The sequence below is a fragment of the Alligator mississippiensis genome, chromosome 13, assembly GCF_030867095.1.
Source record: "Alligator mississippiensis isolate rAllMis1 chromosome 13, rAllMis1, whole genome shotgun sequence".
In the NCBI taxonomy this organism is placed as follows: domain Eukaryota; kingdom Metazoa; phylum Chordata; order Crocodylia; family Alligatoridae; genus Alligator; species Alligator mississippiensis.
This window is the reverse complement of record NC_081836.1, coordinates 23,691,649-23,718,709: the sequence shown is the minus strand read 5'-3', so window position 1 is coordinate 23,718,709 and position 27,061 is coordinate 23,691,649. Positions and strand designations below refer to the sequence as shown.

General features: G+C 48.9%; 1 protein-coding gene across 5 annotated transcripts in view; it reads right to left on the bottom strand.

Annotated features, from left to right (window-relative positions):
- Positions 1 to 27,061, bottom strand: part of CDIP1 (cell death inducing p53 target 1) — a 63,374-nt gene that overhangs the window by 31,628 nt on the left and 4,685 nt on the right. The window contains exon 2 of one of the 5 annotated variants that reach the window (XM_059716553.1): positions 17,157 to 17,204. The exons of 2 other annotated variants lie outside the window; for them this stretch is intronic. The gene's annotated coding sequence lies outside the window, so the exon portion shown is untranslated. Of the gene's footprint in view, positions 1 to 4,382; positions 4,453 to 17,156; positions 17,205 to 25,688; positions 25,853 to 27,061 lie in introns of those variants that run through there. 2 more of the 5 variants (XM_019489982.2, XM_059716554.1) reach the window with 2 other exon arrangements.

The following is a 27,061-nucleotide window of genomic DNA, read 5'->3' as shown; positions in this document are numbered from 1 at the left end:
AGTTATTCCAACGCATTTTTCTCCCTTAGTATAATTTCATCATCTGAACAGTAGTAATCTATGCGACTTGTGCAAGATCTACTGAATTTCATAGATTCATAGATGTTAGGGTCCAAAGGGACCTCAATAGATCATCGAGTCCGACCCCCTGCATAGGCAGGAAAGAACGCTGGGTTTAGATGACCCCAGCTAGATGCCTATCTAACCTAATTTCTTCAATACCTTCTTTAGATTTAGGACAACAGCCAGCAAAAAGCCTACAGAATGTTTGGAAAAGTGCAAAGGAGATTACTACAAAATCTAGTCTCACTAGTTTTGTGAGAATTTCTGTGAAGAAATTAAGTTACAATAAGCTTTATATCATTAAGGCTGAGGACCGGATTGACCCAGTCCAGATCATAGATGGCAGGCACTAGGACCCAGCCACCACTGGCGCTTTTAACTGCAGCAGCACGGGAAAGCACCCACCACCACCTGCGCTTTTCCTCACAGTGGCACAGGAAAATGAATGCCAAAGGATTCCACCATCGAAGCCCCATGTCTGCAAGCCATATCAAATGGCTCTGTTGGCTGGATATCACAGGCCACAGGTTGCTGACTCCTGCTCTATATCAGGGTCGGGCAATTATTTTGGGCAGAGAGCCACTTACTGAGTTTTGGCAAGCCACTGAGGGCCACATGACAGGCAGCCAGGAGCAGATAAATATTAATTTTCTAAATATTTTAGGGGCCCTGCGGGCCAGACAGAATGGCTTGGCAGGCTGCATCCAGCCCCCATTTTGCCCACCCCTGCTGTAACCCCTGACTTTTGCCACCAGAAGTCCCTCCCCTTACCCCCAGAAATACTCCTTTCAGCAAGGGATTTTGCCATCTCAGAACCAAAAAAATACCAATTGTATTCTAAAAAAATCAAACAGCTACAATATTCATTAATTTGATTTAAAAAAATATTTGTCTTGATTAACATATTTGTGTAATGTACACAGAGATGATTGCACAATAGCTTAAAAGGAAGTCTTACTCTTGTATATTGTGGGGGAAGGCATGGGGGTGAGTACAGGTTTGTGGAGCGCTGTGGGTGTATGGGTATGTAGGGTGTGGAGAAGGTGCAAGTGTGTGTGGGGCGGGTCTGAGTGTATGGCAGTGCAAGGGGGGGTGTGGGTGCGTGTGTATGGTGGTGTGTGTGTGGGACTCACCCTATGAACACACACACACACACACACACACACACACACACACACACACACACACACATCCCCACTCCTGGCCCCAGGGTACCAGCACAGCCCCATACGCCCACGGTCCAGTAATGCAGCCAGGGGCCACGTGGCACTAGAAGCCAGAGAGCAGGGAATCAATGAAAGTGGCAGAAGGCAGAGGCTTCCAGTTGGAGGGGGTGGGGGTGGAAAGGGGCTGGGGAGTGGGACCCAGCTGGCCTTACTCCAGAGTCCTGCTGGCTTCTCCTGGGTCCTACTATCCCTGGCTCCTGTCATTTTTGACAAGCAACCAGGAGCAGATAAATATTAGTTTTCTAAACTTTTTAGGCATCCCATGGGCTGGATAGAATGGCCTGGCGGGCTGGATCCAGCCCATGGGCTGTATTTTGCCCACCCCTACCTACTCTATACCCAACAATAAGTATGCAATACAACTGCGTCTTTTTTTTTTTTTTTTTTAAACTTAACATGCCCTTGATTGCAATAAGAGAATATTCTTATTTAAGAATATAACGGAAGAACATACTTCAGAAGTAGGGGCTAATGTAAGCCTACAAAAACACAGCAAATGTGAAAAGACAGAAAGTACATGACTGCATATACAAAGCTGCCCCCACAAAAGGCTTTTTCCTACTTCATAGTGCTTTGCAGTTTATTGCAATAAAACAAATTCCATGAAACAAGCAAGGACAAGGTGAATTAGCCTCATTGTTATTTTTCAATTTAAAAACACTAAAAGGTTGGGGAATGCAGAGAAACTCCAGCATCACTTCCATGGATATTTGGCTACATTCCTTTGACACTGTCAATTCTAGAATTACAGCCGATTCAGATTTTACAACATCATGGAAGTGCAAGCTATGGATTAAAAATAAATTCCAAACCCAAGCCCCCCAACAGAGTTTGTATAACACCTATGCCCTGTATTCTGACATAAATCACAGCAACAGTGTACTATCAACTCAAGTCTCCAAGGGCGCTTATACACAAGCGCTGAGGCCGCTCCGACACACTAGAATTCCAACACATCAGATTAATCGATTAATCAAGTCTTCTGTATCTCAAACAAGTTTTACCCAAGTGCCTCCCGCCACCATTTTCAAGCATGGGGATGCTGATACAGGAGACGTGGCAGCCACTCTAAAGCACTTTGAGAGCCCCCTCCCCACCCGAGCATATGTAAGTGTGCCCCAGAAGGTTTTGCGCACTCTGCAAATATATTTAAGCAGCTGGAGAAAGCAGTCTTTACACCCTCTCTACATTATAGATACTTGCAATAGCACACTAGTGGAAACTGCCTTAGTGTAGACAGGCCCATGGCAAAGGCATCACAAATCTATGCATCAGCCACCAATGGAGTGCCAGTGGGGCACTGGTGTTTAACTTTTTACAGTTGTTGGAAGGGCAAACTCACTACCAGAAGATGTAATAGCCCTAGCCAAGCTTTGCAGACTGGGCTAGTTGAAAAAAAACCAAAAAACAAAACAAACAGACACACCTTTAATCAGAAAGGGACTGTGACAGGGGGTTTTCCTGAGGCTAGATCTTGAGTGAGCCTGCCCACCTGCCTAAGGCAGTCTGCCCTGACTCACCTGCCACAACTTGAATGTTACTCTGATATATATTAGTGGAAGGCTGCCCATTCACTACCTTGATGCCAAGGGCACCATCCACGGCTCCAAACCTCCTTGACAACCATGGCCCATGCCTTGCAGATGGCATCCGGATTGATATTGCTCCCCAGTCTGAGGCCAGGGCAAACTCAGTCCTTTGGGGAGGCCTCTTTCATACACACACACGCTGCTCCCCTCTCACAGGGGCCTCTAGCATACCACCCATTACTGGGTCACTCTACTGCCCTTGATCCCCTTTGGGCTTCGTTACTCACTTTCTGGCACTACCACACAGCAACTTCAGATCCCGTGAGTTCACCTACTCTATGTGTCATAACCTTGTGCTGACGCTGGGCTGCTTCTGCCCCTAGCCCTTCACTGGGCAAATAGTTTTACACTCTCATGCTTGAGGTTGGCCCATGTACTGGTCTTCAAGCCGCCCTTGCAGCTCTACTTGGTACGCCCTGGTGCAGCCCTTCAAGCTTCTCTGTGCAGCCCTACTCTGCACCCCACTAGTATAGTCCTTCAGGCAACCTGCTGTACCCTACTCTACGCAGGCCCACACACTGATACTACCCCCTCTGGGGCCTCCAAGGTCTCAAACCCCTGTTGGACTCAGGTGCTGCTTTATAAGCATGCCTGGCTCCTACCACAAGTTAATGCTGCCACTGCTCACATGCTGCCAGATTTCCTGACTTGTGACATGGTCCCACAGACTGGATTTGGCTCATGGTCTGGAGGCTGAGCACCATTGCCTTAGGAGGAAATAATAAAGACTCAGGTCTGTGCAGTGTGGAAGCAGTGGCCTATGGGTGTGTGTTACAGAATAAACTACAAAGATCTGAAGTTTGTAAACTCCAATAAAAGAAAGTAATTAAATAAAATCATAAGAGAGAGTCCAGAGGATAGCTACACATGTGATCAGAGGTCAGGAAAACAGACCTTATGATGAGAGGCTGAGAGCCATGGGACTCTTCAGGCTGGAAAAGCGCAGGCTCAGGGGTGATCTGGTGGCCACCTATAAGTTTATTAGGGGTGTTCACCAGGATGTGGGGGAACATCTGTTCACCAGAGCACCCCAAGGAATGACAAAATCAAACAGTCACAAACTCCTCCATGACCATTTCAGGCTGGACATAAGGAAGAACTTCTTTACGGTCTGAGCCCCCAAGATCTGGAATAGCCTGCCGCCGGAGGTGGTTCAAGCACCTCCTTTGAATGCCTTCAAGGGATATTTGGATGCTTATCTTGCTGGGATCCTATGATCCCTGCTGACTTCCTGCCCCTGGGGCAGGGGGCTGGACTCAATGATCTTCCGAGATCCCTTCCAGCCCTAATGTCTATGAAATCTCTACACTACCCACCGGATGGTGGGGGCTGCGGTTAAGGTGTCCCTACCCACCTGACACCAGAGAGGTCACAGGCCTGCCATTTCTTGGGGGCTGCTCTGCCACAAACAGCCCTACCAGACTACCCTTCCCTGGCAGGGTGCAGTTTCAGGTCATGCCCAGGACCAGGAGCCTCCTGCCATCCCCATAGCTCCTACCTTTACCTCCAAGATGTTCCTCAAGCAGTAGCTCAGCCAGATGACATTATTCCCCAGTGGCTAGCAGCAAACTGCTGGCCCAGGCTGTGAGAGCTGGGTCCTAAAATGGCTGCCCTTATCAAGCACCTGACAGCTGCCTGCCTTCAGCCCTTAAAATGGCAGGCACCCAAAGGTGCTCTGCCACAGGGACTAATGCGGTCTCCAAACTGCGCATAAGCAGGGCCAAAGCAAGTTTGGCAGCATGGAATGATGCTCACCTTCAGCCGGTGGAGGAGTGCTGGGAATTGATGTGTGGAGCAACAGGCTTCCCCCTCCCATTCTAGCCAGACCCCTGGATCCAAATACTAAATTTCCCAATTCTAAGGTTGCTATTTTTATTCCCTTTATTTTCAACACACTGCCTACTCAGCTTTTTCCAGCTCTCTTTATAAAACTCTCTCATTAGAAATTTCACACACAAATTGGTGGGTAAAGGTAGGTAGCAAGTTGCTCCTGAGATCAACCAGGACCAGACCAGAGGTTGAAGATCAATGACTCTCATGTGCCAATTTAGAAAATGCCTGCTCTGAAGTCTTATGTGACAACCTTGTAAAGGATAAAAAATGGAGAGCCATCATTCAGGCATTGCTCATTTAAATATAGGTGGACCTGACAGCCTCACAGGCCGGTTAAGATGCAATTCAGCTATGCAAGTTCAGTAAGATTGAGGACCGTGCATGCATGGCTGAATTCCTTTTGCAAAACAAGCTGGGTCAATTGCATATAAACATGTTTCTACAGGCCACAGCTCCTGCCACCAGCAGTAGGCTATTCACCATGGAAACTGGTATTAAGAAGCTCATAAAGGTGTTCAGGATCATATTAATACACATGGAAACCAATAACATGATGGTGAAGCATTTGGAAATCCAAGCTTTAAGTAAATAGATCAGGTAATCAAGAAAGTTTTCATGTAGACACTTGGGGCATTTTCACACATGACGGGGGTTTAGTCCACAGGGTTTCATTCTATGCCCCCTATATTGAAATGGTGGGTTTTATTTTTTTTCCATCATTGTGTACACGTGATCTCTCAGAAATCTCATAAAATTCTCAGTATGCTATTCACAGTAAATTACTGTAGGGGTCACCACATAACAATCCAACCCCTGATCTCTTTGTACTAAATTACAGCAGGGGGTGCCTATAGCTCACAGTATGCTGATATGTACAGACCACTGAAAGTTTAATTTAGATAATTTAATTGTCATTTCACTACTTTCATTAAATTTAATTTTTTTTACACATTTTTAAAACCTTTTTACCAATATTTTTAAAAAGTTTTTATTCTTTTCATTCCTATCTTTACCTTTATTCTCACCTTATTTCTCTGTTTACTATGTCCTCAAGTAAACTTTATTTTGTGTGTAAACCTGCTAGTTTTTTATTTCACTTACATATATCTTCCCGCACATATTGGTTGGGAGATTCACGCACATTGGGAAGGTTTCCTGACTATATTGGAGTGTTGTGGTGTGTTCCCTCCATTATCTCACAGGGGGTCCAAGCCAAAAAAGCCCCTGTGTGCAGCAGCCACACAGCAGCCCCAGGCTGTGCTCAGGACGGGTGGTGGGAGGAAGTGGTGGGGGGAGAGTGCGGGGGTCTGAGTTGAGACAGCCCCTGCGTGAAGCAGCTACACAGCAGCACCAGGCTGTGCTTGGCACTGCTGGTGGAGGAAGGGAAGGAGGGGACAGGGAGGGTTTGGGGAGTACAAGCCAAGACAGCCCCTGTGTGCAGCTCTACTGCTCTCCCAACTCCCAGTGCAGGGCTGGTTAGCAGCGTCTGGGCTCCTGGTAACCTGTAGGAAGGAGACAGTGGGTTTTGTTGTGTGATGGGGCAGCTGGGACCATGACCCACCGCCAAGAATGTGCAGCCCCTCAGCCAGATCCGACCTTCCCCGTACCTGAAGACCACATGGGGGTTGCACCCTGCCCTGAGACAGGGCATGGGGAGGGGGGCAGGACCCGGAGCACCCTTCACAGCCCCCATGTGGTGCCAACTGCTGGGCCCCTGACTCCCGATGCACACCCCCCTGAACCCCCGAGCCCTGCCGGGCCTCCTCATTCCCTACCTTCAGCCCCTGCCCCCCCCGCCCCCAGCTCAGCCAGGGCCCCTCACTCCCAACACGCATCCCCCTTGCACTTCCCAGCCCTGCCAGGGCCCCTCACTCCTGACCCACAGCCCCCTGCCCCCCATCCCCAACCCTCCAGACGCCACTCACTCCTGACCAGCAGAACCCTGCCCCCCCAGCCCTGCCAGGGCCCCTCACTCCAGACCCGCATCCCCCTGCTCCCCCAGCCCTGATGGAGCCCTTCCTCCCAACCTTTAGTCCCCTGCCCCCCCCCCAGCCCTGCTGGTGCCCCTCACTCCAGACCCACAGCCTCCTGCCCCCCCATCCCTGCTGGCGCTCCTCACTCCCAGCCTGCACCTCCCTGCCCCCTCTGGCCCTGTCAGTGCCCCTCACTCCCAACCCATATGCCCCTACCCCCACCCAGCCCTGCCAGTGCCTCTCACTCCGTCCCTAACCCTGCAGGTGCCCTTCACTCCTGACCCACAGCACCCTACACCCCCAGCCCTGCCAGTGTCCCTCGCTCCTGACCCACAGCCCCCTGGGTGTACAGCAAACAAATGCCCAGCTCCTTAACACAGGGTGTGGGGGTCCTCTGGCAGAAGGGGGGCTGCCACAGAAAGGAGCAGCAAAACTTGCAGCTCGCACGCAGCCTAGTTCTTGCATGCACAGCAATGATCCCCAAACTTTTCCTTCCAACAACCATGAGAAAACCCTTTGCCCCTGCACCAGTGGAGTTCTGTGAACCCAATCATGAGCCTGAAGTAATAAGGCCCTGCTTAGAGGGGACAGCCTCAGGAGTGCCCTGATGGATGGCTACTCCCCCTCTTACCTCCCCACCACAAAGCAAAGAAAAACCTTTGCAGCCATCCCTGGCTTCCCACCGCCTTCTAGCCTGTCACTGCAGACCTGAGAGCCAGCTCCCCCGCCCTGCCACAAAGCAAAGGAAAACCTTTAGAATTCAACTGTCTCCAGCTTCCCACTGCTTGCAGCACTGTCACCACAGACCGAGCCCCCCACTACAGACAATGTACTTATGAGACAGACAGAAGCGTTGCAACAATTTAAAAAAATTTATTTATAAAAACAGTCAACAGTAACTACTAAATGCTGAATGTTTTTTAGCTTTCAGTGCTGATTGATCGGTGGCCTACTGAGCACCCTCTCCACCTCCAGCAGCCAGAATGTGTGTGGCCGGGCAATTCCACACAATAGCTCCCCAACCACCATTTGCTTGCTGATCTAAGGGGGCACTGTGCCCTGCATGCCCACGTCTGTGTCTGGCCACTGCCCCTCTCACTTCCCGCACTTCCTCAGGCCGTGATTTGCTGAAAACCTCCCCCCTGGTCTCGCAAATATTGTGGAGCATGCAGGCTGCCACAATGAAAGTGATAATGCTTTCTGGCTTCACCTCAAGTCTGTAATTCAGTGACCTCCACCGTGCTTTTACCTTATGCATTCAACAGTCATATGGCATTTGCTGAGATGGTACTTGAATATGGACTTTTGCCAGTCAGCAACTTGGCCTACATATGAGTTCATGAGCCAGGGCAAGAGGGGGTAAGCCGTGTCTGTTATGATAAGCAGGGGCATCATAACACCCTGGATCACTGCATTGGAGACCCTCGGCGCATATAGTTCTTTCTCTATCATGCCAGGCAGCAGCGAGTTTCGAAGGATACGTGTATTGAGAGCACTGCCTGCCAAGTCTATATAAAAGTTAGCAAAGTGTCCTTAATCAACTACGGCTTGGAGGATCACTGAGGCAAATCCCTTCCTGTTGACAAATGACCGGCTCTCCTGGGATGGGGATAGGACTGGGATGTATGTGCTGTCCAATGCACCCACATAGTTAGGGAATCCCATTGCCTTGAAGACTTCAACAACTTCCCTGGGGTTCTGGAGGCAAATGAAGTTGTTTGCCATGACATCCTACAGCAGCTGGCATATCTCATGTATCACCATCCCAGCCATGCAGGGAGCCATGCTGAACTGATTTCCAATGAAGCAGAGGCTGATGGGGGTGGCCAATTTCATGATGGCCATGGTCACCCTCTTTTCTGTGTGACAGGGCGACGCATGACAGTTTCCTGGCACTCAGTGTGCAGTGACAACATCAAGATTATGTGGCAAAATGTGTCCCTGCTCATGCAGAAGGTGTCGAGTCACTGTTGATTATTCCAAGACAGGTACAATGCATTCTCACCAGACAGAGCTGCTTGCGTGTGCCCAGACCTTGCGATCGTTGCTACGTACGGTTGATTCACAGAACCCTGTCAGTTTCAAGATCCATGTCTACCTCTCGGTTCTCAAATTGCAGCTGACAGGACATTGCCTTGCATAACAAGGCATTTGAAGCTGCTACCCTGCTTTGGTGCCTCTGTACAAGGGTCATCATAGCATATATTGTGTTCAATAGCTGAATGCCTGCATTATCAAGTGCCTCCATTCTCTGGCTAGACATCTTCAGGGTGTCCAAGAGCATCTGGTTCTCATCACTGATTCCATCAGGAGTCGGAGAAAGCCTCCTTGTTATGCAGAAAACAACTGTTTCCTCAGAGCGCCATGTACTTGAGCTAAGGGGGTTGACTAGCTAGGACTTTTGAATAGGGTCATTAGCATTATAAGCGTCATGCTCTTTAGATTTCAATTCCTAACCTACGCAGCTCAGATACTTGTAAACGCGCCTCCTATAACAACTTGGGGTGTCCAATGACCCCAGAAACTTGTCATCTGCGCCTTGTGGAACAATGACCGGACCTGCCACAAATTTTCACCCCACCAACCCCCCAAACCTGGCAGAAGCTAGGGGAAGAAAGGTGGGTGTAAGGCAGGGGTGGGCAAAATGTGGCCCACGGGCCAGATGCGATCAGCCAGACCATTCTATCTGGCCCGTGGGGCCCCTTAAAAAAAAAAAATTTAGAAAATAATATTTATCTGCCCCTGGCTGCCTGTCATGTGGCCCTTGATGGCTTGCCAAAACTCAGTAAGTGGCCCTCCGCCCAAAATAATTGCCCACCCTTGGTGTAAGGTCCCCATGCCCTTTTTTTTTTAATAGATCCCATTAATACATTGAGAGCTATGCCAGGCATTGAGGCACCAGAAGCAACAAGTAAAATTGCAATCCCAATTGTCTGAAATCTCCAAACACCCTGTTTTACCATGACACGTTCAGCAGAAAAAAGGGGGCACTGAGAAGAACACTGAAACAGCCAAACCCTGAATTAAGGGGTGGCAAGTAGCAGAAGATTAGCCTTAATGGTATTACCAGCCCTGCTCTTTACATTTCAATTCCTACACATCCCTGTAACCGCCCTCCTGTAGAAACTTGGGGTGTCCAATGAACCCAGAAACCTGTCACTCCCTGGGGGTGCAGAACCTAGCGCTTAGCAGAACAATGACCAGACCCACCACGAAGTTTCACCCCAGCAAACCCACCAAACCTGGTAGAAGCTGGGGAAAGAAAGACAAGTATGAGGTCCCTGTGCCCCTTCTTTTAATAGTTCCCATTAGCACTGCCCATCTTGTAAGAACTTGGGGTTTGGGTTTTTTGAGGATTACCCCTGAAATTCATCAAGCACTCAGACGTAGAAAGGTGGGCACAGAGCAGAAAACTAACTTAAAGAACCCAAATTTACCTCCTCCTCCCCCCCTCTCCTCCCCCCCCAACGACTTTGTAGACCCCCAGGAGCACAGTCCAGCGACTGATAGGTCAGACATTGTGGCGGGAGGGGAGGGGGAGTATGCCTGAAGGGCCAGTAGCAGCTGCTTTCAATCAAGTTGCACATGGCATGTGGAACTAGCCCCACCTTTGCACCATGGCCAAGCACAGCAAGGCAGGAGGGAGGGAGGGAGGGGGTAAACAATGGAAGTGGCAAATATGTCTGCTGCTTGCAGTTTCACATCCATGGGGGTGGATGTGATGGGCCTTCTCTTAAAGTTGCCTGTCGGGGGTGAGGACAAGATTTTTGACTATCAACACTTTTTTCCCCCCAATTCCTGTTACCAGCTACCACATCTTTAACCAGGCTTTAAACTAACCCCACTGGGGGCTGCATGGACAACCGCCAAATAAGCCCACTAGGCAACCACTACAAAACCAGCAGGATAGGGCACCCAGCTATGACTGGGCCACAGATATAGACAGCAATACCCTGTACAGGAGAGATGGTGAGGATAAAAGTGGTGGGGTGTAGCCCTCTATGTCAAGGAAAGCTACACATCCCTGCAAGCTGACATTGGCACCCAGGGAGGATGACCGGAGACCCTCTGGGTTAAAATACACAGGGAACATGGCACAGGGGACACAATAGTAAGAGTCTACTACAGACCTCCAAACCAGGAACAAGAGCTAGATCAGGTATTTGCCTGGGAACTGGCTGAGGCTGCACGCTCTTGGTGCATGGTTGTCATGAGAGACTTCAACTACCCCGACATCTCATGGGATGAGCACTCGGCCAAATATGAACGGTCACAAAGCTTCTTCATGTGTGTGGACAAGCTCTGCCTGACTCAAGAAGTCTATGGACCAACAAGAGGTAAAGCGCTGCTGGACCTGGTACTGGCTAAAGGGGATGATCTAGTCAGTGAACTAAGAATTAAAGGAAAACTGGGAGACAGTGACCACAAACTGGTAACTTGTACTATCCATCGCAAAGCTGGCAAGTCGGTCAGCAACGCAGAAGTCCTCAACTTTAGGAAAGCCAACTTTGATAAGCTCAGGAGGCTTGTTGTTGAGGTCCTAAGGGGCCATGACTCGACAGGGAAGGGAGTCCAAGAGGAGTGGCTGCTCCTTAAGGGAGCGATTCTGAAAGCACAAGCAATGTCCATCCCATCTCGGAGGAAAGGTAGCCAAAGGGCACAGCAGCCCCCTTGGCTCAGCAGGGAATTCGTGGACCTCCTATGGCAAAAAAGAGAGGCTTATAAAGGATGGAAGACAGAAATCACCACAAAGGAGGAATATTCTGCACTGGCCTGTATCTGTAAGGAACAAGCCAGGAAAGCCAAGGCTGCAACTGAACTCCAACTGGCTACACATATCAAGGATAATTAAAAGTCCTTTTTCAAATATGTGGGGAGTTGGAAGAAAAGCAAGGGTAACATTGGACCCCTGCTAAACCAATTGGGACAACTGACAGCTGACTCCCAGGAAAAAGCCAACCTGCTTAATGGGTACTTTGCATTGGTTTTTCATCAGCCCCAAGGGACCGCCCCCCCAGCATGATGCAGGATGGCCAGGGGGAGGGGGAATTTATACTCAGCGTCGGTGTAGAGGTCATAAAGAAACACCTTGAGAGGCTGGATATGTTCAAGTCAGCTGGTCCTGACAGATTGCACCCCTGAGTACTTAAGGAGCTGGCAGGCGTCATAGCCCAGCCACTGGCAATGATAGTCAAAAACTCATGGCGCTCAGGTGAAGTACCTGAAGATTGGAAGAAGGCTAATGTGGTGTCCATCTTGAAGAAAGGGAGGAAAGTATATCCGGGGAACTACAGGCCAATCAGCCTGACCTCAATCCCTGGAAAGATTCTAGAAAAATTATCAAAGAGACCGTTCTCGACAAGCTGGCTGATGGCAACATCCTGAGGGACAGCCAGCATAGGTTTGTTATGGGTAGGTCTTGCCTGACCAATCTCATCTCCTTCTATGATCAGGTGACATCTCACGTGGACAAGGGAAAAGAGATTGACATAATATATCTGGACTTCAAAAAAGCCTTTGATCTGGTGTCCCATGATCTCTTCTTGGAAAAATTGGCCAGCTGTGGCTTCAGCTACATCACTGTCCAGTAGCTCGGGAACTGCCTCCAAGGCCAGACCCAGAGAGTGGTAGTAGACGGAAATGAATCACTGTGGCGCTCCGTGACTAGTGGTGTCCCCTAAAGCCCCGTCCTTGGACCTGTGTTCTTCAACATCTTTATTAACGATGTGGACACTGGTGTCAGAAGTGGACTGGCCAAGTTCATCAACGACACTAAACTTTGGGGTAGAGCATCTACACCTGAGGATAGGCTGGTGATCCAGGCTGACCTGGATGGGCTTAGAAAGTGGGTGGTTATAAACCTGATAACCTTCAATACAGAAAAATGCAGATACTCCTCCTTGGGGAAAAAAACCTGCAGCACACTTATAGGCTTGGCAGTGCTACACTTGCTAGCACCATGGCCGAAAGAGACTTGGGGGTCATAATTGACCACAAGATGAACATGAGCCACCAATGCGATGTCACAGCTGGTAAAGCAAACAAAACTCTGGCTTGTATCCATAGATGCTTCTCAAGCAAACCTCAGGATGTCATCTTCCTGCTGTACTCAGCCCTGGTGGGCTCCACAATTCGAGAAACATGTGGAGAAGCTTGAGAGAGTCCAGAGGCAAGCCACGTGCATTTCTAGAGGGCAAAAGAATAGGCATTACGATGAGAGGCTGAGACCCATGGGACTCTTCAACCTGGAAAAGTGCCGGCTCAGGGGTGACCTGGTGGCAGTCTATAAGTACCTAAGGGGTGTGCTTCAGGATCTGGGGGAATGCCTGTTTACCAGAGCGCCCCAAGGGAAGACAAGGCCCAACAGTCACAAATTCCTCCAAGACCGTTTTAGGCTGGACGTAAGGAAAAATTTCTTTACTGTTCGAGCCCCCAAGGCCTGGAATAGACTCTCTCCAGAGGTGGCTCAAGCTCCTACTCTGGACTCTCTTAAGAAACGTTTGGACGCTTATCTTGCTGGGATCCTTTGACCCTAGCTGACTTTCTGCCCCTGGGGCAGGGGGCTGGACCTGATGATCTTCTGAGGTCCCTTCCAGCCCTAGTGTCTATGAAATCTGCTGGAATTTTGGAACATGCACCCGAAGCGCAGAAACCGACATGGACAGGATTTGAGCAAATGCCCAAGCACCGCTGCAGGAAGCAACGATCAAGGGAAGGCATGATGTAGACTTTGGTGGTGGCCTCTGAATCACATGGATGATTGGCAGGGCAAACTCTGCAAGGTGTTCCGAAAGATTGAAGACTGAAAGACTGCAGCTCACTGGGACATCAGGGCCAGCACAATAAAATTCCTTGACCTGGCTGATAAGTTCTGTCAGCATGCTGAGTGGAGCCAGTGGCATGAGGGAAAGTTTAGACAGAAGCTCCTTAAACAAATGACCCTGGCCCCGATTTGTGATCAGTCCCACTCTTCCAGGAGCTTCACAGAGGTCCCTACATAGGAACAACCCACATAGGAACAACCTCAGTGACAGGCACTATGCCTGTGAGTGAGGGGCACTTGTCCTCTAGCCAGATGAGAGCGCCACAACCATTAAGAACCAAAGGGAGGGTGAGACATACAGGGCACAGCAGGAGAAAAAGAGTCAATGACGAGTGATGGGATTTTAGCTGTTAGTAAGCACCACTACACTTTAGGGACGAAGGCAGGGGGGTGAGACAGAAGGTGCAAAGAGGGCAGGGGGAAAGAGGCAATGATTGGTGATGGGTTTTTAGCTGTTAATGCTTTGATAATGCTTCTGTTGCAAATCAGGGGAGTGGGCATTGTGTTCCTTTATTTTTTTCTGTTCTGCTTTGGTTTACTGACAATAAAATAAATGCTTAGGTGAAATTAAAAGGATTTTTTGTTCATGTGTGTCTGCTGACATGAGAAGGGTTGTTGAGGAGTGGCCCACCTGCACTTCCCCTGGCTCCAGGTTGCCCCCCCCTCCCTCCCCACCCCTACAGCATGCAGAGAGGTGGGATGGAAACAGTTCAAAATTATATTGAGCAGCCAGCCTGTGTCCCCAGAGTTGGGAAGGCTCTATCACATGCCAAGGAAGGCGTTGATGCTGGTGGCAATGTTCTCCTCAGCAATGTGGGGCAGAGATGTGCAGCGCTGCAAAAGGTATCCCCTGATGCAGAGCATCTTATCTCCGCAATGTTGCAAACTTGCACAAAAGGCTTCTGTCCCTTGCCTGTGAAGGACCAACATCTAGATGTGGTGGAGATGCTGGGGCTTTCAAGGCCTGAGATTTTATTATTGTGACCTGAGTCCAGCATCAAGCTGACCAGAGTCCAGCATCAAGCTAACCAGTAGTCAACAAACAACTTCCCCCCCAACCTTCTATAAGCTAGCAACCCCTACCCCATCCACAGTCCCCCTCTTAAAAAGAGAAAGTATGAAATAAAAAATCCAACAAAGCAAACAGAAACCTTTATCTACAACCAACAATAATAAAAAAGGGAAACAAATAATAGAACAACTCCTTTAAGATAGTGATTTCTAATCAGTATGAATTACTCTGAATTCTTATAACGGTGCATGAAGTGTTAAAAAACACAATGGCAATAACAATGCCATTACTATAACAATTACTATAACGGCTCACTTAGTACAACAGCACAGGAATAGTGAAAAAAAAATCAATAGTTAATTTTAACTAAAAGAACCTGGCCCTAAGGTCGACTTTCATTCAGAGCTTGACAGAGAACTACAGGATCGCAGAGCACAGATTTGTGCTTGCCATTGGTGCTCCTTGGCAGGGGCAGGGGCAGGAGCAGGGGCAGGGGCAGCACTGGGGCCAATGACCACCAGGCATAGAATCATTACCAGTACAACCATCAGTATTTGCCAGTCCTGCTGGGTCTTAGAATGCCTCCTGGACTAATCATGGCTCCTTTCACACTGGATGGCCATGATGCTTCCTGTAGCATGATGGACCCGTCTGACCAGTTCACACAGCTACTGCTCACATTCCCTGAGGGCAACCACCAGCTTGTCGGTTCATGCATCAGTTGCATCCTGCCTTGGCTGTCTGTGTGCCCTGGGTTGCAGTGTTGGAATTGGAGCTGAAAATCAAGAAACGTGTGAAACAGAGTGAATTAAGAATGCTTGCTGCTCTAAAGATGCATCCAGCAAATCTTGCGACCAGAAAAGAAGTGGTCAGACCAAAACACCTGAGAAGGGGTACCTGACCACAGGGGGTAGCAGGCCCTGAGTGGCTGTAAACAGGTGCGATCCCACTGCGAGCAAGTCCCCCTCCCCCACTTCACCTCACAGCCCAACCTAATTATAGCTGTCAGTTTAGATGAGAGGTGCTTCACACGCCGGATGTGGATTTTGACCTCCTTAGTCTATCCTCCTCCTCAGAACTGGCAGATGACATGACCAGGGCATTTCTGCTATCTTCTCCACTGGAGTTCCTAGATCCCCTGCAACTCACAGCAGTGGTTGGCAAAATGTCCACAGGCAAGGACGCCCTGGAGCCTCTGTCCCTTGGTGTTCACACCAACCCAGTACCTCCATTAGTGGCTGGAGGTACCTGTAGTGGGCCATGTCACGCAGTGGGGTGCCCTGTCGCTGTGCTCTAATAACATCCCTGAAGAAGGGATTTTTTGCCTTGACCTGGCACTGGAGTGGGGCCCTGCTGTACCCCTGCTCTGCCATTCTCCCTGCAACATCAAGGTAGATGTGCCAGTTGGCTCACAGGCTGCAAACTGGCGCACGACCTCTGGGTCCACCAGCACCTGCATCAGGCTCTTTGTTTTGGTGAAGGTCTAGTTAGACCTAGACCTATAAGCCCTTAGAAGGATTCTTCAGAAATAAGAAAGACTCAGGAATGTGTAATAGTTCTACATCTACTTTTGTACTAATCAATTTGTCAAAAATATGACTAAACTGGAAACTTGGCAGGTTATTGAGGCCATCTCTAATATGGGGGCCAACGGCCACAAAGGAAAACAGGAATACCGATTTCTTGCCTCTGAAGAAGCTGGTTAGAAAACAGCCTGAGAGAAAGAAAACATGCAATGCATTTTCCTTAGCAAAGGGAGGATTGATCTTTTCCTTGCATGCAGAAATGCAGATTCCAATATAACCCTAGGGAAAGTGACCCATTTCTCATTCCCCCCAAAACTGTCATGTTATAACATAGGGAGCACTTATTATAGTCTACTCAAATTCTGAATGTACAAATTACCTTACACAGACCACATTTGCCAGTCAGCTACGAGAACTTGGGGAGACTATAACCTCCAGTTTAAACTGTGGACATTTGTAGTCCTTGCCTTTTCCTCTTTGATCATTTAAAATATCACTGCTTTGTTGTTAATTTAAAGGTTCTGTTGATCGCTAGGTTTCCAAGCCTAGAGCATTCAAGACTGAATGCATTTTTGACACTGATGCCAACTAACATGCCTGTAAAAACCTTCCAACTAGGCTGAGTAAACCATTTTTTCTGCCTCTCCAGTATGAGCACCCTTTTAGTAGGTTTTGAGTTGAACTCCTACCAAACTAAGCCATCTTACATCCTTGTATACAGAGGGGAATTAACCAGAATCTACACAGCATGAAATAACTAAGCACATGCAAAACAGAGTACCGCAAGGGATTCTCAGTCCCTAAAGTGCAAGTGTGTTCAGATGACACCTCTGTAAAAGAACTATAGCAAATCTAACCAAATATTTTTCTCTTTACACTCTGCATCTCTCCCCTTCCAAAAAACCTGTACATTATTAAAAGGCAACATTAGGGGTTAGCCTCAAAGCCACATAAAACAATATATTCAGAAATAAGGTAATTTTCTCTATTATATAAACATGATCAATGAACCCACATATATGTGAACAACAAAAAAACTGAAGTTTGTTCCTTTCCCACTGTTTTATTAATGGACTAAGATGGCACCCACACTTCAAAAAATAGTACTTACATTCCGTCTAATGAAAATGTGAGAAGTCTCAGATCTCAACTTCTTTCACTGAAATGCAAACCAAGGATAGACTTTGGTAGATCTGGATGGTAATATCATAAGTAACTGAAGCCCAAATTATAGCTGTCTCCAACTTTAGGGGTGTCTTTTTTCTGGAAATGTTTGTTTTAAAGGTTAATTGCAGAGGAGAAACAAACCATACGCACAGCAGCCTTCAGATGGGATCCCAACTGGGTCAGCTAAAGATGACTTTGGAAGCTTGAACTCTGAATATAATTTTTGTGTAAGGCAAGTATTTCTTAAGGTGATATTTTTTACTGGACTAACTATGTAGCTGAGATAAAGTTAGACTAGCTTTTGAATCTGAGGAAGAATGTCTTATTAGTTTAACTTTATCTCAACTACATAGTTGGTCCAATAAAAAATATCACCCTAAGACATCCTTGCCTCCTGCATAATTTCTGGACCACCACAGCTTCAGCATCAGTCTTATACTAACATAACAAGGAAGATAATTTCTGTGCAGTCCCACCCACTGTTTCATAAGTACACAATGAATAAAGATGCAAACTGCATAAGAAACACCCACTTCTATGATGTAGACAACTAGCACATTAAGTAATTTATTCTTATGCCTGTGGTGGAACACTTTCAGAGCATTCTCAGGTAGAATGGTTTTTAGTTTGGTTGGCTAAACAGCAGCACAGCATATTCAAGAACGTGGAAGGGACGCTTAACAGACACTGTACTCTGTGTTTCAATGCCATAGTACTTTTGTTTGTCTAAGCAATTGCTATTGGTAACCACAGTCTTTGAGACTATGTATAATGCTTCGAGTTTCTATAAAAAGCAGTAGTTCTTGCAAGGCAAGGACTTTAATACATCAAGACCTTTTTTTTTCTTCTTAGCTAATCTTGATGAAAATGGCTTTGCTCTTGATAAAACAGAAAGCAGATTAAGATTATTTGATATTAAATACTAAGCTACTTTCAAATTGCCCTGTCAACAACATGGTATGATGGGAGGCACCACGGTCAGTCAAAGGAGGTCATTTGTCACTAGTAAGCAACCCCTTCAAGCCAATGCTTGCAAGGAGCTGATATTTTTTAGAAGAGACTTTACAGGGAGAGAAGCAGCATTACCTAATCACCAGGGATCTAGGTTTCCTGTTTCCCAAGGAAAAACGGAGTTAACCACGAATTTCCCAGTTTAATTGGAAAAAATGCAGGTTTTCCCTTTTAGCAGGGAAACCTGCGGATTTCCTCCTTTTGCAAAGAGCTCTGCAGGCTGGCTGAGTTCCAGCCTGCAAGAGCTGTTTGCAAAAGGGGTGGAAAAGCCCCAGTCCTGCCCGGAGGGGGCAGGCGAAAGTGCAGGACCCAACGCTCTCACTTACAGGAGGCTGCCTCAGGATCAGGCTTCTTCATTCCTGGAAGTAAGTGGGGCTTGGCGGTTGCAGGGTAGGGCTAGGGCTAGAGGGGAAGCTGGCTGGGGGCTGAGGGAGTGAGGATGTGTTGGGGGAAGACATGGAGTGCCTTCCCCAACACATTCCCCTCCTTCAGCCCGGGCAGGCGGGTAGGCAGGCGAAGAGGGGGGACAGAGCACACCCCAGGGCACAGTGGTGAAGGGTCAAGGGGCACTGCCAGCCCCCCACCTCAGCTCATTCTGTGCCTTCTCCCAGGAACAGGGCCGGGGGGCCGAGGGCAGCAGTGCCCCTCTGAGGGCCACACATGCACTGCCCAGCTGGGGGGGGGGGGGGGCGCGCGGGGCGCGAGGGAGCTTGCATGCGGCACCTGCCGCCACCACTGACCCGCTGCCACTACACTTCATGCTGCTTGATTGCAGTTGGCGGTGGGAAAGCCACACAGGACACAGGGTGTGGTGGCGACCGCCGTGTGCGAACCCCACCCCCCGGCCAAGCAGGCATGGAGGCCTGCAGACGGACACTGTTGCCCTCCACCCTGCTCTAGGCAAGCAGCACAGCACATGGCAGTGGCGGTGCAGTGGTGCTGGTGGCTGCTGCCGCATGTGAACGGAAATGCAGTGTGGGGGCAGCAGCTGGCGGCGGTGTGGTGGCAGCCACCTGCAGCAGCAGGGACAGTGCAGTAGCAGCCACTGCATGCCAGAACTACTGCACCACCACCGCTGTGCCCCGCACCACTTACCCGGAGCAGGGCCAGGGGGGCGAGGGCAGCGGTGCCCCTCTGCAAGCTGCACATGCCTGCCTGGCCAGGGGGGGAGTGAGGGGAATTGCATACAGCGGCTGCCATCCACCACCATGTCCTGTGCAGCTTTCCCGCCACCGGCCATGGGCAAGCAGAGCAAGGTGCAGTGGCAGTGATGCAGTAGTGGTGATGGTGGCTGCTGAGTACATCCCTTCTTCCCCTCCAGCCGGGCAGTACATGTGAGGCCCGCAGAAGGGCACCACTGCCCTTGCCCCCTCCAGCCCTGATCCTGGGAGTGGGCCGAGGTGGGGGGTAGGGAAGCACCGTGGTGTGTCACGTGTGGCCAACAGTGCCCCTTGCCCCTCCGCTGCCATGCCCTGGGTCACACTCTGTTCCCCACCCCCCTGCCTGTTCGCCTGCCCATGGGAAAGCCCCACTAGGAGTTCCCACTGGCCGGCAGGCTCTCCATGTCGTCCCCCAGCACATCCTCGCTCCATCAGCCCCCAGCCAGCTTCCCCCACAGTAGAGATGGTGTGGTGGCAGCCGTTGCATGCAAGCTTCCCTCCTCCCCAGCCAGGCGGCACGTGTGTGGCCCGTAGAGGGGCACTGCTGCCCTAACCCAACCCCCCCCCCCCCCCCAGGAGCAGGCAGAAAAGATACACTCCTTCTCCCCCATTCTCCATTTGTCTCCCCAACCCCTTCTTCTCCCCCCATCCCTCCACACACACCTACTTGCTGGGGGTTGTATGTATGTCTGTGTGTGTGTTTGTCTGTGCCTCTGCCTGCATGTGTGGGGCTAGGGGGCTGTTGTGGGAGGACTAAGGGGTACGAGCAGGACTGGGGAGGCTGGAGGGAGAAGTGAGGAGCACTAGCAGGGCCATGGGGGCGCCATGGGGGGCCTTTAATTTTTATCATGGATTTGAGGGGTTTTATCAGAGAATTTGCGATATTTTATCAGGGAATTTGTGATTTTTTTTTATCAGGGAAAACCAAGATCCCTGGTGATCACAAGGGATTTCAAGGAGAATCCTAGAACTTTCACCCCTCCTGCTACAGCACAGAACTTAAAAAAACCCACTACATCTAGTCAACCATGCCACCAAAGAGTTTTACTTTCATCTTAGCTCACACCATCTTCCTGGCTGTGACCTTATTTTTAATATCAGACAGACATAAAACATAATAATTATCCATTAAATTAGAATAGGCACTGTGCCTTCCCTTAGCCTTGAGGTCCCCAAATCACTAAAACACTGCAATGCTATGATGCAGTTGGAGTCTGCCTATATATCTTGCAAGTTTTTCAAGGTACATCAGTGAAAAGCAAGGTACATCAGTGAAAAGCAAGACCTGATAGAACCCTAGAATTAGATGGATGCAGTAAAGGCTTTTAAAAATGTTATGTTATACTAACGATGGGCAAAGCATCAAGGAAATAAAGAGAGAGAAAAAAAGGATCCCTTTATACTTTAAGCTATTTATAAACCATTCCACAACTTCAGTTCTTTTCATATGACAACCTTAATTCTCTGACCTTAATTAAATCAATATTAAAGTAATTTTCTACAGGAATTAACATTGTTTGTTTATTTATTCACTATCATAAACATTATACCTACTCTTGTTGTGTGGCTTTGGGAAGAAATGTGGGAGATTTCTGAGGGATGACGGCTTATTGTTTAACACAATTATTCATCTAGTCTTGACAGCCTATATGGAAGAATCTACTTCTTCTCTCCCAATAATTACTTAAGTCCCAAACCACCTTTGAAAAAACAATGTCAATTTTTTCCTGGGGAATTTGAAGTATACTTCAGTTAAATAATAAAGGCAGAAGTAATGTATGCACACCCTCAATGCATTGGTTTGGATGTTAATAAATAATTAGCGGTCAGGGAACAAAGTAAAATAAACCAATGTTTCAGCCACCATGCTTTACTCTGTTTGAAAAGCTCACACTGCAAAGATGAACTGTGAATAATGGCATTTGACAGGACATCCACTCAGATGCACAGTTTTGAACAGTGAAGTCTTTAATATCATCAAGCAAAAGACCAGCTCAAATCCGGATTAGATGCTGTGAAAATATGCGAACTGTTTGACTGTTCATATTAAATGGGTTAGGGAGAGTTTCAATCCAGTTTCAAATGGAGAAAAGTTCATATTGGAGGGAAAGGAGGAGTGAGCGTGCAACAACGGGCACTTCTGCCTCCCTTGTTGACAGTCTCAGCTGAGAGGCTGAAATAGTCACAAAGCCGAATCTGCTACCTTACACAGGCACCTACTACATGCTCAAAACTTTTGCCAATATAAGATGTTGGTTAATTAGTGCTGAGATTTTCACAATATTTTTATTCCAACACAAACTCTGGTCCAGGTGCAGAGATGCTGATCAAAAAAAGAGTGTTTTTGTCAAAGGCCTATTTTATTATGGGATCTTGCACAATCTACACTGACAGCATTTTGTTGCGATGGTATAGCCTACACCTGCACTTATAGGGTGCTTCGAGACAAGCACGCATGTGCCTGTTGTGGCATCTCAAACCAGTTACCTGGATTTCCAGGTATCAAAAAAAGAAACACTCCGGAGAAAAGTGGCGCAGGACATGGTTCCCCACCATGCCCTGAGGCAAACCGGGGCTTGGACCTCCAGAGATGCTCTGGCATCCATCCAGAGCATCTCTATGGTGCCCCCTGCTGCCCTAGCACGCTGCATTCGTGTGTGGAGCAAGCAGGAGCAATGCAAGGCGGTGTGACCCGGGTGCTGTCCCTGGTAAGTAGGGACTGAGGGTGAGGGGGGGGATTTTGGGCAGAGGTGGGGCTGTGGATGTGTGGGGGGACTGTGGGCTTGGGGTTGTGTGGTGGTGGGGCCAGTTGCAGGGCATGGATCCCCGCAAGGGCCTTAGCCCCCACTCCCCCCCACCCCCCCACTGGTAGCAGCAGTGGCCGTCCGGGCGCTCAGGGCCTGCTGCTATTGGAGCCCCCCTGCAACACAGCACGGCCCTGGCTGCCTCGGACCCAGCACCGCCTATGCCACTTGTCGTGGGTCCGGCCCAGCTCAGCACGGAGCTATGCGCCTTCAGGCAGCCCCGGGCCACTCGGGCTGTCACCCGGCTCTACTCGGAAGTACACTATTTTGGGTATTTTAATGAGACAATTTGGGTTTCTTATCAGACAATTTGCAAGTTTTAAAGACAGAACACCAGGATGTCTGCTGATGAGACAAGTGGCAAGACCGGGGCAGAGGAGCCTGACCAGGGCCAGCACTGGAGACTCAGCTGGAGGGAGATGTGGTAGCTGACCTTTTGGACATTTGGGGCCAAGAGGACACACTTTGACAGTTCAAAGCAGGCCATCACAAGAAGCACATCTTCTGGGTGATAGCTGCCCAGATGGCAGAGCAGGGGCATCCCATCCAGGTCTGGCAAGCGTGCAGCAATAGGGCTGCAGGTCCAAGGGGGCAGATGCTGTTGCAGGTGGTAGCAGGTCACAGCCAGGCAGCAGCCCCCATTCCAGTGAGTAGAGGGTGCAGGGGCCACTCTAGGTTAGGGCTGCTTCAGCAGTCCAGCTGGCACAAGGGGCTACTGTCCCCAGATACCAACTGGTTGGGCCTCAGAAGTTCCCTGAGCTGCTTGCCAAGGGCAGCTTTTTATACTGCTGGGGCCAGCACCTGTGTAGTTCTGTATATGCAAATTTGCTCTTATGCAATGAGCATTTTAGACCCACAATTTGTTATATGCAAGGTAAATTCGCTCTTATGTGAGTGGTATAGGTGCCCCCCCCCCCCCCACCCAAGCAGGTAAGTCTGTGGGGGGAGGGGAACAGGCTGCGAGACCCTGGTATCACAGGGCCCCACTCACCCCAGCCCCTGCTGCAGCATTCTCGAGAGTGGCCGGTGCCGGCTGCCTGCAACTGCTGGGTTGTACCATGCTCCACCTGCCCCCCTGACCCCTGAGCTCTGCCTGTCCCCATTCACCCCAACCCCTCCTACAGCAAGAGCCGTGCCCTCCCACCCTGCACCCACTGACAATTCTCTCTGCTTTGCTCCCTTGTGCAGCCCCAGGAGTGACACCCCTCCCCGTGCCCCTTCCCTAGTCCCAGCCTCACTCCCTTCCCTAGTCCCAGCCTCACTCCCTCCCTCCCTGCCATGGGAACCTATCCCTAGTTGTTACATTATAATGTGGGTTCGCTTTATGAGAATTCGATTTATGCGCGGTTCTCCAGGAATGCATGTACCACATAAATCGAGGGAAACCTGTACTAGCAAAACCTCTCTAGGCCTGGTCCTGCAGTGGCCCCCTTCATAGTTTCATAGATTCTAGGGTCAGAAGAGACCTCAATAGATCATCGAGTCCGACCCTCTGCATAGGCAGGAAAGAGTGCTGGGTCTAGATGACCCCAGCTAGATGCCTACCTAACCTCCTCTTGAAGACCCCCAGGGTAGGGGAGAGCACCACCTCCCTTGGGAGCCCATTCCAGACCTTGGCCATTCTAATTGTGAAGAAGTTCTTCCTAATGTCTAGTCTAAATCTGCTCTCTGCTAGCTTGTGGCCATTATTTCTTGTAACCCCCGGGGGCGCCTTGGTGAATAAAACCTCACCAATTCCTTTCTGTGCCCCCATGATGAACTTATAGGCAGCCACAAGGTTGCCACTCAACCTTCTCTTGCAGAGGCTGAAGGGGTCCAGGTGCCCCAGTCTCTCCTCATAGGGCCTGGCCTGCAAGCCCCTAACCATACGAGTTGCCCTTCTCTGGACCCTCTCCAGGTTATCCACATCTCTCTTGAAGTGTGGCGCCCAAAACTGAATGCAGTATTCCAACTGCGGTCTGACCAGCGTCCGATAGAGGGGAAGTATTCAGGCCAGATTAGAGGCATAGGAGAAGCTTGCATCAGGACTGCTCATGCTGCACCTGTTCTAAGGCTACACGTAGGCCTCCAGTCTCCAAAACTGTCAGATGGGCATCTTTTGCCAGTATAAGATGCACCCCCAAAATTAAACAGTGCACAGAAAACTCTTCCACAAAATTAATGAGCCCAAGGTAATGACATAACAGCTGAGAATGATCTTAATTTTCCCTTTATGTTGAACGTGCAGTGTTCTGACTCCCCTCAAAGAAATCTGCGTCTTATTGATAAAGTTCAGTATGGCCCCCTGTGGCAGCTATGCTACATACGTTCATTTTAATAGCTAAAACAGGTTTGTGCTTTGCTCAGCATTCAAAAGACCTAAGATAGTTGATGACAATCAAGCTTCTTTCCAATTCACACAGTCTCAGTTTATCTCCTAGCAGGAATTGCAGCATGAGAACAGTGTAAATATTGCAACCAAAAAGAGGAAACAGACTGACCCTTCCTGAAAATACAAATAGTGCAAGCAGGCTTCCAAAACTATGAACAAGGCCCCGATCCTGCAGTATTTACTGCAGTCAAGCCTCAAGTTTATTTTAGAGAGCTGTGCCTGCACAAAACCCTGCAAGATTTAGCTCTGAATTATTAAGACAGCGGTGTCAAATATATGGCCCACAGGCTGGATCTTGACCAGAGACCCATGTCACCTGGACTGGTGGGGCTCCTGGAGGGACAGGCAATTTAGGGGTAGGGTCTGCCACTGAAATTCAGGGTATGAAGCTCCGTGTGAACAGCAGGAGCGGGGACAATGGAGGAGGAGAGTGATGGCTGCACTAACCCCTGCAGCTCCCCCATGCTGCACATCCCATTGCTGGGTTCCTTGTTTTAAGATATTTAGTTATAAAATGCTTTTCTTATAAAATATAATTTCAATTGCTTTTGGAAGAATATTGAATTAAGATTTGGTAAAGAAAAGTTAAGATACCAACAATCTATTTTACAAGGTCACAGGGACAAGTATTAAGATGATATACTCAAGAACTGCAACACAAAACTTGCTTCTATTTAATTATTTTCTACTTCCTTTACCCATCTGGTTTTAAGCAGCTTCATAACCTGGGGAAACAGTGTTTCACCATGGCCTGGTTTGGGTTTACTCTCAGTGTTCTAAGTGTACCAGTTCAGAAGCCTGAAAATGGGAAGTTACATACACCGCGGCCCCCCTCAGCCCCCCCCCCATCTAATTCATTTTGCCCTTTTCCCTCTTGGCAAACATTGATCTCTTCATACAAACAAAGCAGATAAAAACAGGCATGTTAATATTAAACAGCAGCTACACTGCATTATCACATCACTGCTTGCAACCACAGAACTCTTGCTGTGGGATCAACTTAAAGCACAATACAGGTCCTGCAACAGTCACAGTAATTTCCTGTATTTTAAAGAATTGTTGTTAAAATCTCCTAGAATACAAAACACTCCCTTTCAGATTATAGGTAAGGACATACGAAAAACATATACCTTAAAGTTGGGCTGTCCGCCTGCTAAGCCCCCAAGGACCACAAACCCTGGAAGCCATGGCCACACATGGCACCCACCATTGCCTTGCACAGTCCTAATCCACATCTCCCCCTTCCCCTACCCACTTGGCCCGGTCTCACTCTCAGCTCCCTGCACTGCATGGCTCAGCTGCCAGAAGAGGGAGGGGGGAGCCCAAAGACTCTGACTGCTGTTGCAGTTGGCACAATGCATGGATCAGCAGTCAGATGAGAGCTCAGGCCGCAATTTAACTCCTTGCAGGCTGCATACAGCCCAGAAACCACCAGTTGGACAGCGTGACCTTAAAGTAAGTTAGGGGGTGAATTTAGAGAATGTAGCATAACTAATGGTAACTTCCTGTGTGCACTCTCTTACTATTTTGATAAAATTGAGGACACCTGACAAGCAGGTGCCTAGTACAATAAATCTAGCACTTAGTGTGCAAGACTGGAAACTGTCACTTTTGGCATCACAGCCCTGATACTACTCTAATTGTGTAATCCTGGACAGGTCACTAAGGCTTCCTGTACACAGGGCCATTCCGGGGCGGTGGGGCGGGGTAAATCGGGGTGACCACCCTGGGCCCTGCACTTTGGGAGGCCCCGCAGACAGTGCAATACAGGCCCCACCACTGCAACCGGTGGCAGCTTCTGCAGGTGGTCGCCGCCACGCTCCGCCCCCCCTCCGCCACTGCCAGGTTCTGCAGGCAGGCACTGCCCCCACTCCCCCGGCCCTACGCAGGCTGATATGCCCTGGGCCCCACACACCCCTAGAGACAGCTCTGCCTCTACACATACCTTTCATTCCACTATTTTAGAACTATTTGGAAACTATTTTACTGATCTAAAGCGATACCAGTACATCGACTGTAGATGCAGCAGGTATAGTGATATTAAGGTATCTTACACAGACACTAATATCTTGTTCCACTTCCTGAATAGCAAAAGCAGCACAGGACTCAAAGGGACCACCATCAAGTAGAGACCCAGAGGTAATGGGGGCAGGTGGTAAAAAGCAGGGGGTAGTGCAGGGTAAGGTCCTGTGCCCACCTCGCTCTCCCCTGGCACCAGTTAGATAAGTGTTTCTCAAAACATTTTAGTCTCAAGGCAGCCCTCTGTAACTATTCTGAATTTGGATTCTGGCTCAGTAAATCTCAACCAGCAGCCCAGGCTGCCGCTAAATTCAGAAAAACTTATGGACGGATCCCTTAAGGCTGAAAAGGTTGAGAACCACTGGTACTGGTAATGTCCATCTTTTAGTCATCAGCAGGTTTCATTAGTTTACTCTGACTTTTTTGTGCCAAGGCCATTAATGGAAATATTAAAAGAAGACTGGTCCCAAGATAAATCCTGGTA